This window comes from Pongo pygmaeus, chromosome 18, assembly GCF_028885625.2.
Source record: "Pongo pygmaeus isolate AG05252 chromosome 18, NHGRI_mPonPyg2-v2.0_pri, whole genome shotgun sequence".
NCBI classification, from domain to species: domain Eukaryota; kingdom Metazoa; phylum Chordata; class Mammalia; order Primates; family Hominidae; genus Pongo; species Pongo pygmaeus.
The window spans coordinates 54965596-54976629 of record NC_072391.2 but is presented as its reverse complement, the minus strand read 5'-3'; the positions used below and the strand labels follow the sequence as shown (position 1 = coordinate 54976629).

The 11034-nt window shown below is 48.0% G+C and overlaps 1 non-coding gene across 1 annotated transcript; it reads left to right on the top strand.

Annotated features, from left to right (window-relative positions):
- Positions 1-6044: 6044 nt before the first annotated feature.
- On the top strand, positions 6045-6149 carry LOC129016444 (U6 spliceosomal RNA). The gene has a single exon (XR_008494833.1). It is a non-coding gene; the product is annotated as a U6 spliceosomal RNA (small nuclear RNA).
- Positions 6150-11034: the final 4885 nt, after the last annotated feature.

Genomic DNA, 11034 nt, shown 5'->3' with positions numbered 1-11034 from the left:
AAATAAGAACAAAAATACATAAAGGGCTGAGATGTCCCATAAAGGGCTGAGAAAGCCAGGAGAATGGTTTTGGAGCAAGAGGGTACATTTTTGTTTTCTTTTTGTGTCTTTTGGGGTAGTTCGATTAGACAGGGAATTTGCAGCCTGAGACCAGAAAATCTACCATTCATTCCCTTCTTGATCTTGCCTGGGCTGCTCAACTTCTGCCCAGAGGCTTAGCTCTTCAGGAGAAAATAATGCTCTTAGCTCCACCAAGCTGATAAGGGCCAAGGAGAAAATGCCTGCACTGGCCAGGCACAGTGGCTCAAACCTGTAATGCCAGCACTGTGGGAGGCGGAGGTGGGAGGATCTCTTGAGCCCAGGAGTTCAAGACCACACTGGGCAACATGGTGAAATCCTGTTTCTACCAAAAATACAAAAATTAGCCGGGCGTAGTGGAATGCCTGTAGTCCCACCTACTTGGGAGCCTGAGGTGGAAGGATTGCTGGACCCCAGGAAGTTCAAGGCTGCAGTGAGCCCATGATCTTGCTACTGCATTCCGGCCTGGGTGACAGAGGCCCTGACTCAAAACAAGCAAAACAGAGAAAATTCCCGTGTCAACCTTTGCGTTCCCTGAGAAGGGCAACCTGAATGCCAGCTTCAGGCTGGTGACTGGGTTTCCCTCTGGAATCTAGTTTGTTCTGGGTTGGAAGTGAGGGCCTGGAGAGAGGCATCCAGGCTGGAATGGAGTTTTTGTTTGTTTTTTTGTTTTTTGTTTCTGAGATGTAGTCTCACTGTCATCTAGGCTAGAGCGCAGTGGCACAATCTCGGCTTACTGCAACCTCTGTCTCCTGGGTTCAAGCCATTTTCATGCCTTAGCTTCCTGAGTAGCTAGGGTTACAGGCACATGCCACCATATCTGGCTAATTTTTATGTTTTTGGTGGAGACAGGGTTTCTCCATGTTGGCCAGGCTGGTCTTGAACTCCTGACCTCAAGTGATCTGCCTGCCTCGGCCTCCTAAAGTGTTGGGATTACAGGCATGAGCTACTGTGCCCGGGCTGGAATGGAGTTTTATTAGCCACAAAACTTTGGGTGAATCACTCAAAAGTTTGGGTGAATCACAGTTCCTCTGTTCCTAGTCTATGAAACAGGGCTGACAAGAGTAGTACTTTCCTCATTGGGTTGTTCTGTAACCTAATAAAATACCATAGAAAATGCTAATATGTTATAAGTACCCAGTAGATGTTAACTCCTATTATATTAATATTGGTCACTACAGGAAATCCACAAAGGAAAATTGTACTATCAAATTATCACAGTGCTTTAATATTCCATACTCACATCTTTGCTGCTTTCTGAAACTCATTCCAGTTTCATATTTTAGAGCAGGCTGAGTACAAGAAACACGTTCATTTTTTTTTCTCCCTGGTGATCAATGAGCTGATTGGATTTTAATATTTTCCATTTTGTTTTGTTTTTAAAATAAGTTGTTTGCTAGTTTCTGTTGCCAGAACCTTCTGATGAAATCGTCTATCACTGACTCTTCAAATATTGGTGCTATTGTGCCTTCGGGGAAGAGGCAGCATCTCTCCCATGACTGTACCTGGAACAAAAGAGAGAACCTGCCTCCGTTCTTACTCACGGAAGGAGGGGCCTGCAGGGAGCCAGTCTTAGCAAAGAGGAAGGCACAAGAAAGCAGCTTTTCTGTTACATTTTTTTTTCCTCCTGAATTTTACCACCATGTCCAAGGATCTCCCTCTGTTTCTCAGATCTACCTCCTTGGGAAAGGCGATTGGCAGCAGTGATGACAAATGTTTGAGCATAGCTCATGAATTGCTGCCTCTGCAGAGTTGCATGCAGTAGAGACACCAATAGGTAACACTCAATCTAGATGGCACCGAAAGGTATTTTTGCAGGGCATAGTGGCTCATGCCTGTAATCCCAACACTTTGGGAGGCTGAGGCAAGGGGATTGCTTGAGGTCAGGAGTTTAAGACCAACCTGGGCAATATAGTGAGACCCGGTCTCTACAAAAATAAAAAATAAAAAAATTAGCTGGGCTTGTGACGTGTGCCTATAATCCCAGCTATTCAGGAGGCTGAGGTGGGAGGATTGCTTGAGCCCAGGGGGTTGAGGCTACAGTGAGCCATAATGGCACCACTGCACTGCAGCCTGGGCAACAGAGTGAGAACCTGTCTCTAAAAATAATAAAATAGTAAATAAATAAAAATTTAAAGGTATTTTTATTTTACAGAGACTTCAGAATTTTAACACTTTGAAAAAAGGATCAAGGTGAAGAGTTTACTGAATAATGAATGAATTGTATAATGTGTAAAACTTTTGCGATAATTTTTTTAACGTTCAAAAAATGTCATGGAGTGCAGTTTGCTCAGGGACAAACCAATGTTTCCCAGCCTAGAATAGTTAAGACCAGGAGAGGTCCACTAAGAAACAATACTGGGAGATTATTTTCACAGATGGTAACTTTTGCAATTTTTCATCAAATAATTTATGTGATAATGTGTTGCTAAGCTATAGTATGTATATTACTTTAAAAGTAAATGCATTCCCGGGGCGCGGTGGCTCACGCCTGTAATCCCAGCACTTTGGGAGGCCGAGCGGGCAGATCATGAGGTCAGGAGATCGAGACCATCCTGGCTAACACGGTGAAACCCTGTCTCTACTAAAAATACAAAAAATTAGTTGGGCATGGTGGCACACACCTGTAATCCCAGCTACTCAGGAGGCTGAGGCAGGAGAATTGCTTGAACCCGGGAGGCAGAACTTGAGCCTAGATCGCGCCATTGCACTCCAGCCTGGTGACAGAGCAAGACTCAGACTCAAAAAAAAAAAGTAAATGCTTTCCTAAATATTGAATATCATTAAGTGTATGCAGGAGGTATGATACCACTTTTAAAAATGCTACTGATACTCCCTAGGTCTGACCCCAAGCTCCCTTAGAGAGAGGTGGCCATAAATTCCTCTTCAGTAATTTTAGGGTCCCTCCCCCTCCCAGGTGTCACATCACCATGATGGGAAACTCACCCAAAGTCGGGGGTAGGGGCCCTGCATTTCCATGCCATGGTCTCTGATACTGACACCATGGGAGTCCCGATCTCTGGGTCCTGGGAGTCTGTGGGGGCTGCTTCCAGGAAGAGTGTGCTTGGGACAGGAGCCTGGGTGCAGCCGGAAGCCCCTCTCAGCTCAGCCCTGCCCAGCTGCCTCAGTGGAGAGCAGACCTCTGCTCCCCAGTGCAGGGCTCATCCCTGTGGGAGGGAATCTCCCCTCGGGCGCTGAGATCCACATCTCCAGAGTGTTGTGGTTAGCTATGTTCAGGGATTAGGGGAAGGGGTCCTGGTGAAGTTAATGGGGAGACTGAAGGCCCCCAAGCTTCCCTTTGGTGCCATCACTATTTACCTCCACCCTGCAACTACATCTTACACAAGATGGGAAGGGGCAGCCACTGTCCCCTCTGCCTTCCTGGCATCCTGGGCATATATATATATATTTGAGACAGAGTCTTGCTTTGCCACCCAGGCTGCAATGCAGTGGTACGATCTCGGCTCACTGCAACCTCTACCTCCCAGGTTCAAGCGATTCTTCTGCCTTAGACTCCTGAGTAGCTGGGATTACAGGCGCCTGCTATCACACCTGGCTAATTTTTGTATTTTTAGTAGGGACGGGGTTTCCATGTTGGCCAGGATGGTCTTGAACTCCTGACCTCAGGTGATCCACCCGCTTCGGCCTCCCAAAGTGCTGGGATTACAGGCATGAGCCACTGAGCCTGGCCGGCTTATATATTTTTAATAAAAGAAAGGAAGAGCCAGTCCAACATGATCTTGCAAACATCTCTCTTTTAAAATACCTTTGCCTAAGTATCAGTAGGGATGTCTGAAGCTGGGGGTGAGGAGTAGGGGTGATGGGAGAGGATGGACTTTACCCGGAGCCCTCCGTTTTTAAAGGAAAGTGCCCGACTTCTGAAATTAGTTGAAATTTAAAAATCTCTGTGGCAAGAAGCCATCAAAGGGTCTTGCTACCTGAAAAGGGTGTGTGTGTGTTGGGGAAAGGGCAGTATGCTGGGAGAAAAAAAATTCACCTTGCGGCCAGGCGCGGTGGCTCACGCCTATAATCCTAGCACTTTGGGAAGCCAAGGTGGGCGGATCACCTGAGGTTAGGAGTTCTAGACCAGCCTGGCCAACATGGTAAAAACTTGTCCTTACTAAAAATACAAAAATTAGCCGGGTATGATGGCGCATCCCAGCTACTTGGGAGGCTCAGGCATGAGAATCACTTGAACCTGGGAAGTAGAGATTGCAGTGAGCCAAGATTGCGCCGATGCATTCTAGCTTGGGTAAGACTTTGTCAAAAAAAAAAAAAAAAAAAAAAAGGGCCTGGCGCCATGGCTTATGGCTGTAATCCCAGCACTCTGGGAGGCCAAGGCAGGAGGATCACCTGAGGTCAGGAGTTCGAGTCCAGCCTGGACAACATGGTGAAACCCCGTCTCTACTAAAAATACAAAAATTAGACGGGCGTGGTGGTGCATGCCTGTAGTCCCAGCTACTTGGGAGGCTGAGGCAAGAGAACAGCTTGAACCCAGGAGGTGGATGTTGCAGTGAGCCAAGATTGCGCCACTGTACTCCAGCCTGGGTGACAGAACGAGACTCTCTCTCAAAAAAAAAAAAAAAAAAAAAAAAAATTCACCTTGCAATAAATTATCCTGCCACAAATGTTTATGTTTAATTCATTTTGTATCCTATCCCTTTCCCCTCAACCCCCAAAGAAATCATGAGGGATCCAGTTTATAGTTGGCTGTTGGTTGCTTGAATCCTAAATCTTGGAGTACAAACTGATCAGGGTTCGCAGGTCTACCTGGTGAAGGGCAACCCAAGGTGTCTGTGGGGACCAAGAAAAGTCTAGGCCCTCATTGTTCTCCAGCTGTATCCATGGAGAGCTTGTCAGACATGTGGAATCTCAAGACCCACTAAAGCTTAAGCTGTATTTCTTTCTTTTCTTTTCTTTTTTTCCTGTTGCCGAGGTTGGAGTGCAGTGGTATGATCATAGCTCACAGTAGCCTGGACCTCCTGGGTTCAAGTGATGCTCCTGCTTCAGCCTCCTGAGTAGCTGGGACTACAGGCACACACCACCATGCCTGGATAGTTAAAAAACAGTATTTTTGTTTAGAGACCGGGGTCTTGTGCCCACGTCACCCAGGTTGGTCTCAAACTCCTAGCCTCAAGTGATCCTCCCTCCTTGGCCTCCTAAAATGTTGGGATTACAGGCATGAGCCACTGCCTTAAGATGCGTTCTAATAACATCCCAGCTGATTCATGTGCACAGTACGGTTTGAGAAGCACTGCTCTTGGACAGAAGGGGCTGGGTGGGAGTTGCTATTACTGGAAGAGTCACAAGAGCTTTTGGCTGTGAGAACCCCCTGTGGGGTTAGCAGGGTTCAGGCCCCTGGTGTGAGCAGATGTGGTTCTCACTCTAGTAGCGCTGAGTCTCCATGGCGGGGCTGGCTCACCTGCTGAGCAACAGCCCTGCTCACCTGGATGGAACTCACAGGTCTGCTTATTACTTAGACCTTTGTTCTAATTTCATGGTTTCTGCCTTGGGTTGTGTCATCCTGGACTTGCAAGGTTCAAGTGTGGCGTAAGTCACCGTCACCAGGGCTGATGAATTTCCCACTCTGGTGACGCCTTAATTAAAGGTGAGGCTCTCCTTTCATTAGTAAGATTCCTACCTCCTGTCTAAACTGTCACCTCAAAGACCTGGGGGGAAAAAGAGGCTGACCTCATAGTGTGGCCTCAGATACTGTGGCTTTGGTGGCTTCTCTAAATTTATCAGTGTTTCAGGCAAGCCCATGGCATAATTACTCAAGGCCTCGGGAATGTTGGCATCAATGATTTTGTTTCTCAAACTGATGAATAAATATTCTTCTGGCTTTTACTCCTTGCAACTGCTTTACTATAGAAGAAAGCATTTTATTTCAGCCAATTCTCACTACCATCCTTTGGGGGAAGGGCATTGCTATTATTCCCAGTTTACAGAAAGGAAAACAGTGCTCGGCTCGCTTTGGCAGTACATATACTAAAATTGGAATGATACAGAGAAGATTAGCATGGCCCCTGCCCAAGGATGACACGCAAATTCGTGAAGCGTTCCATATTTTTGCCGGGTGTGGTGGCTCATGCCTGTGATCTCAGCACTTTGGGAGGCTGAGGTGGGTGGATCATGAGATCCGGAGTTCAAGACCAGCCTGGCCAACATAGTGAAACCCTGTATCTACTAAAAATACAAAAAATTAGCCGGGAGAGGTGGCGGGTGCCAGTAATCTCAGCTACTCTAGAGGCTGAGGCAGGAGAATCGCTGGAACCCAGGAGGGGGATGTTGCAGAGAGCCGAGATTATACCATTGCACTCCAGCCTGGGCAACAGTGTAAGACTCCATCTCAAAAAAAAAAAGAAAGAAAGAAAAAGGAAAGGAAAACAGTCAGAGAGGTAAGGTCACTTTTTCAAGGTCACACAGCAAATTAAATGGCTGAGTGGGGACCCAAACCCAGATCTGCCTGTCACCAAAGCCAGTGCTCTCTGTCCTCCTGGGCTATACCTGGACTTTCGAGGACAGAATTCCCTGGTGGAGGCTGTCAATTGTTTTCTTTCAGGTGAAGAAGAAAAGCTGGAATGTTCTTTTGGATGATCTTAGTTGGTCATCTTCTTTTGCCTCTCCCAGTTCAGGGGCAAGCATGTTTCCCGGCTTGCCTTGTCTCTCTTCTCTTATGAATGACTTGGCCCCAGAAACGTAGCTCCTCTGCTCCAATGGCTTCTTGGAAGGCCAAAAATTGAGCCTGGGACACTTGCCCACAGGGATTGTGGCCAGCTGGGCAAATGCCTGTGGCTGAGTGGCCGTCTGGCCATGACCCTTCCAAGGACAGACATCAACTCGGCAGCTCCATGAGATTACCCTGAGTGGTTGCTTTGATACTGGGGAAGAGGCTGGAGGATTCTTTGATTGACATGACTCTGGGAGGGAAACAGATCTGAGCTCAAGGTCTGCCTATTCAGGGCTGCATGGTGACTTTCCTGAGCCCTAGGTACTTTTGCCTTGGTGAGTTCATTTTGCCGTTAAAAAGAACATTTAAAAAATAGATTTTTGGCCAGGCATGGTGGCTCACGCCTGTAATCTCAGCACTTTGGGTGGGAGGCTGAGGCAGAAGGATCACTGGAGCCCAGGAGTTCAAGACCAGCCTGGGCAACATAGGAAGACCTCATCTCTACTACATCTTTTAAAAATTAGCTAGATATGTTGGCACACATCTGTGGTTTCAGCTACTCAGAGGGCTGAGGTGGGAGGATTGCTTGAGCCCAGGAGGTTGAGGCTGCAGTGAGCTCTGATTGTGCCACTGCACTCCACCCTGGGCAACAGAGTGAGACCCTGTCTCAAAAAAAAAAAGACAAACAAACAAAAAAAGGTTATTCTTAATTTTAAAAAATAAAATAATAAAAATAGATTTTCCTGCTATATTGGTATAAAGGTGAATATGTTAATTTTATATATGAAATCATTATCTTTACCCTAAAAGTTCATTTTTTTCCCCTTCTGATTTTAAGTGAAATTAAAACGTTTTTGTGGGTCCTTAAAAGTATTATGGTCTCTAATCACTGTGCCTATTGTACCTACTGGGGAAGTTGGCCTAGTGTTTGGGTCTGTGGTGACCTTGAGTGAGCTGACTGACTTTTTGGGCCTCAGTTTTCTCATCTGTAAAATGGGTATAGCAACAGCATCTGTTTTAATCCATAGCAAGTGACTAGCAGAGAAGCAGCTTTGTGGCTGTTAGTATCTAGTTAGGGCTCAGTCAGTAAAGCTATCTACACTACCCTCTGCTAGGGGGTGAGGAGCTTGTGCGTGGAGGGGGCTGGGCTTGTAGTGGACAGGGGCTGAATGCCTCCTGTAGGGAGTGGGCTGTTACTCAGGCACTTAACTAAAAGGCCACTAGGGGCCAAGGTTTCTGCTGTCAGCCCTGCTTCCTGCTCCAGCATTATAAAGCATTAGGACCTGAAGGGTCCTCAGGGCCTGTCCTCTGCCCAGGTCTGCCAGAGACGGGATCCATCAGGGTAGAGCTGGGACAAGAACCCGGGCTGGGACCCTGGCCCAATGCCACAGGGCCCCACCCAGGCTGTCTTCTGAGGTGCCACCCTCAGGTAGATGATGACAAGCAGCTCTCCTTGGCAAGATGTAAACAAGACTTTGCCACAGCCTCCCTCTTTCCCTTCCACCACCCACGTTGGCTTCTTGGCCTTTTTGCCACTCACACCATTTCCTCACGGCCACATCTGCACACAGGCCTCTACGTGCAGCACCCAGAGAGGGCCTGGGTTTCAATGGCGGCACAGCCTTGGGCCGAGTCCCGGTCTACCATTGCCTTACCGGGCAGGTGGCCTCACGTTGGCATCCTCACCTGAGAAAGGGACCTAAGCATGCTTCCTACCTCACAGGGCATTTGCAAAGGTGACATTAGATGACGCAGGTAAAGCACTTGCACAGGCAGGGGCTCCCTCATGAGGAGGAAGGAGAGGAGGAGGAGGAGCGCAGAGTGGCTTCTTCCATTCTCTCCTCTGGAGGCTACTCAGGGAAGAGCCTCCAAGAGGGCCAGAGGCCACGTGGCAGGCTGCCTGGGTTACAAATCCCAGCCTGCTCCTTACTGGTGGCATGACTTTGGGGAAGCGCTTCACCTTTCTGTGCCTCAGTTTCTTCACCTGAAAAGACGGTACAACAATAGAACTTCCCTCAAGGGGTTGTTGGGAGAAATAAGTAAGTGAACATACCTCAGAGGCTTCAATTGGCACCTGGTGTGTAGTTAGTGCTCAGTACAAAGTGAGGTATTTTTCTCTTCTTGGGACACACTACAGCTGACAAATCAGCTTTCATCTTCAGGATGGAACCTTCTAGAACTAGCATGGGGTTCCAGAAATGGGAGTTCTCAGTTCCTTTCTCTCCAAAGTGTGAGAGACACGTGCTGTGCCCACTGGAGGGTTTGTGGAGTGCAGCCCAGGGAAATTTCTGACCATCCATGGCCTCGTGGTTGCTTAAGCCCAAGGGGGTGACTTCTAGGCCTCAGAAAACGGCCATGGGACGGGGAGGCTGTGGCCCTGAAAATGGTCATGACGTGTCGCATGGGCAGCATGAGGCTCAGAAGAACAGAAGCTCCAGGAACTCTGAGGGACAGGGAAGAGAAGGGAAGGGATGACAGGTGTTGAGCGTCTCCTCTGTGCCAGGCACCAGCTGGCTCTCTGGCTCCGCTCCGGATTTGTGGAAACTGCCCTGGGTGAACCTTGTTCAGGTGAATGGGCCAGCGGGTCAGTCAGGGCCCTCAGCTGCCTGGCCTCAGCCCTCACCACATCTCCACAGCCGGCAGTGGCCTTGGACGTAGAGCCAATCAGACACTGAGATGTGGCCTGTGACCATGGCCCAAGGGAAGCTACTGGCTGCCAAGTCACTGAAGTGAGACCCCGAGCTCACTGACGCCAGGCTCCCACCAGCCACAGGCTGTTCACGGCTCTGCTTCCTTTCAGCTTTTCTCTTGTGGGATCGTTTTAGTCTGATGCGGACCCTGAATGAGAGATGATGGGGTCCACGCTTTCTGCACGCTACTTTCCTGAAGTGACTCTTGTCACCTGAGTCCTTATTGGCGGCTGGCATAAAATATTAAAGCCTAACTGAGCATGTGAGCTGCAGAGCCTTCCTAGCAGGCTCTGGTTTCACAGTCCCAAGGCAGCAGCTGCAGGGAAGGTCTGCAGCAGGCCCCAGTGTCCCAGTGCAGCACCGTGTGGAGCAGCCCCAGACGCACTTCTGCTCAGCAGCCACATTCTGGGAGTCCGAGGTCCAGAGTATGACCACGGTGAGAGGTATGTACTCTAGTGGCAGAATATGATCAGGAATCTGACTTTTGGAATCAGAACTGAACTCCACTGTGTGTCTCTGTCACCATCAGCAGAACAAACTGGCAGCTTCCTCTGTGATAACCAAATCAAAACACTCACGCACACAGGGAAGTGATGGTCGGATACAATTTTCCTGCACCTGTTCTCTTCCTCTCTACCAAGACTTCTTAATGTGCCATCTATGAGCCTCCCTCTAGTAACTGAATGCAAAATCATCACGTAGTTTATTTTGTTTTGTTTTGTTTGTTTCTCGAGAGAGAACTGGTATTTTGCATGAAATTTTCAAAAGAGTGGTGGTTCCTAACCCAATATTTTTTAATGTTTAAATTTAAATTTAAACATTTAAAAACACTAGCAGTTCCACTTCTAGGAATAGTCACTACCACCTTTAATGAGATAAAAGATCTAGGTACAAGGACATTCTTGGAAGTATAGTGGTCACAAAAGACTAGAAATAACTCAATTACCTGTGAATAGGGAACTGGTTCAATCAGTTGGGTCCACTCTTTGAAAAAAGTACAACCATAGAAGGACAAGTGTGTATGCATGATGTGGAGAGCTTTCCAATAGGGCGAAGTGTGAAAAGCAAAGCACAGGATAGCATGTGAACTGTGCTCTGGACTCCCATGGTGGGGGAAGCGGGCATTTTGGGGTGTGGGCTTGTGTGTGGGGACTATTCTGGGGAAGAACCCTCCAGCCAGCCACCGGTGGCAATGATTCCCTCAGAGGAGGGAGGCAGAGGATGGAGGTTAAGGGTGAGAGGGAGACTTACTTTTCACCATAGTTTGTACTGTTTGAACATATATGGCTTAAAAACAGTTAAACAAGAAAACAAGCCAGGTGCGGTGGCTCATGCCTGTAATTCCAGCACTTTGAGAGACCAAGGTGAGTGGATTGATAGCTTGAGTCCAGGAGTTCGAGACCAGCCTGAGCAACATGGCAAAACCTTTCTCTACAAAAATTGAAAAAATTAGCCAGTCATGGTGGTGCACACCTGTACTCCCCAGCTACTCAGGAGGCTGAGAGGTGGAAGGATCGTTTGAGACTGGGAGGTCAAGGCTGCAGTGAGCTGAGATCGTGTCACTGCACTCCAGCCTGGGTGACAGAGTGAGACTTT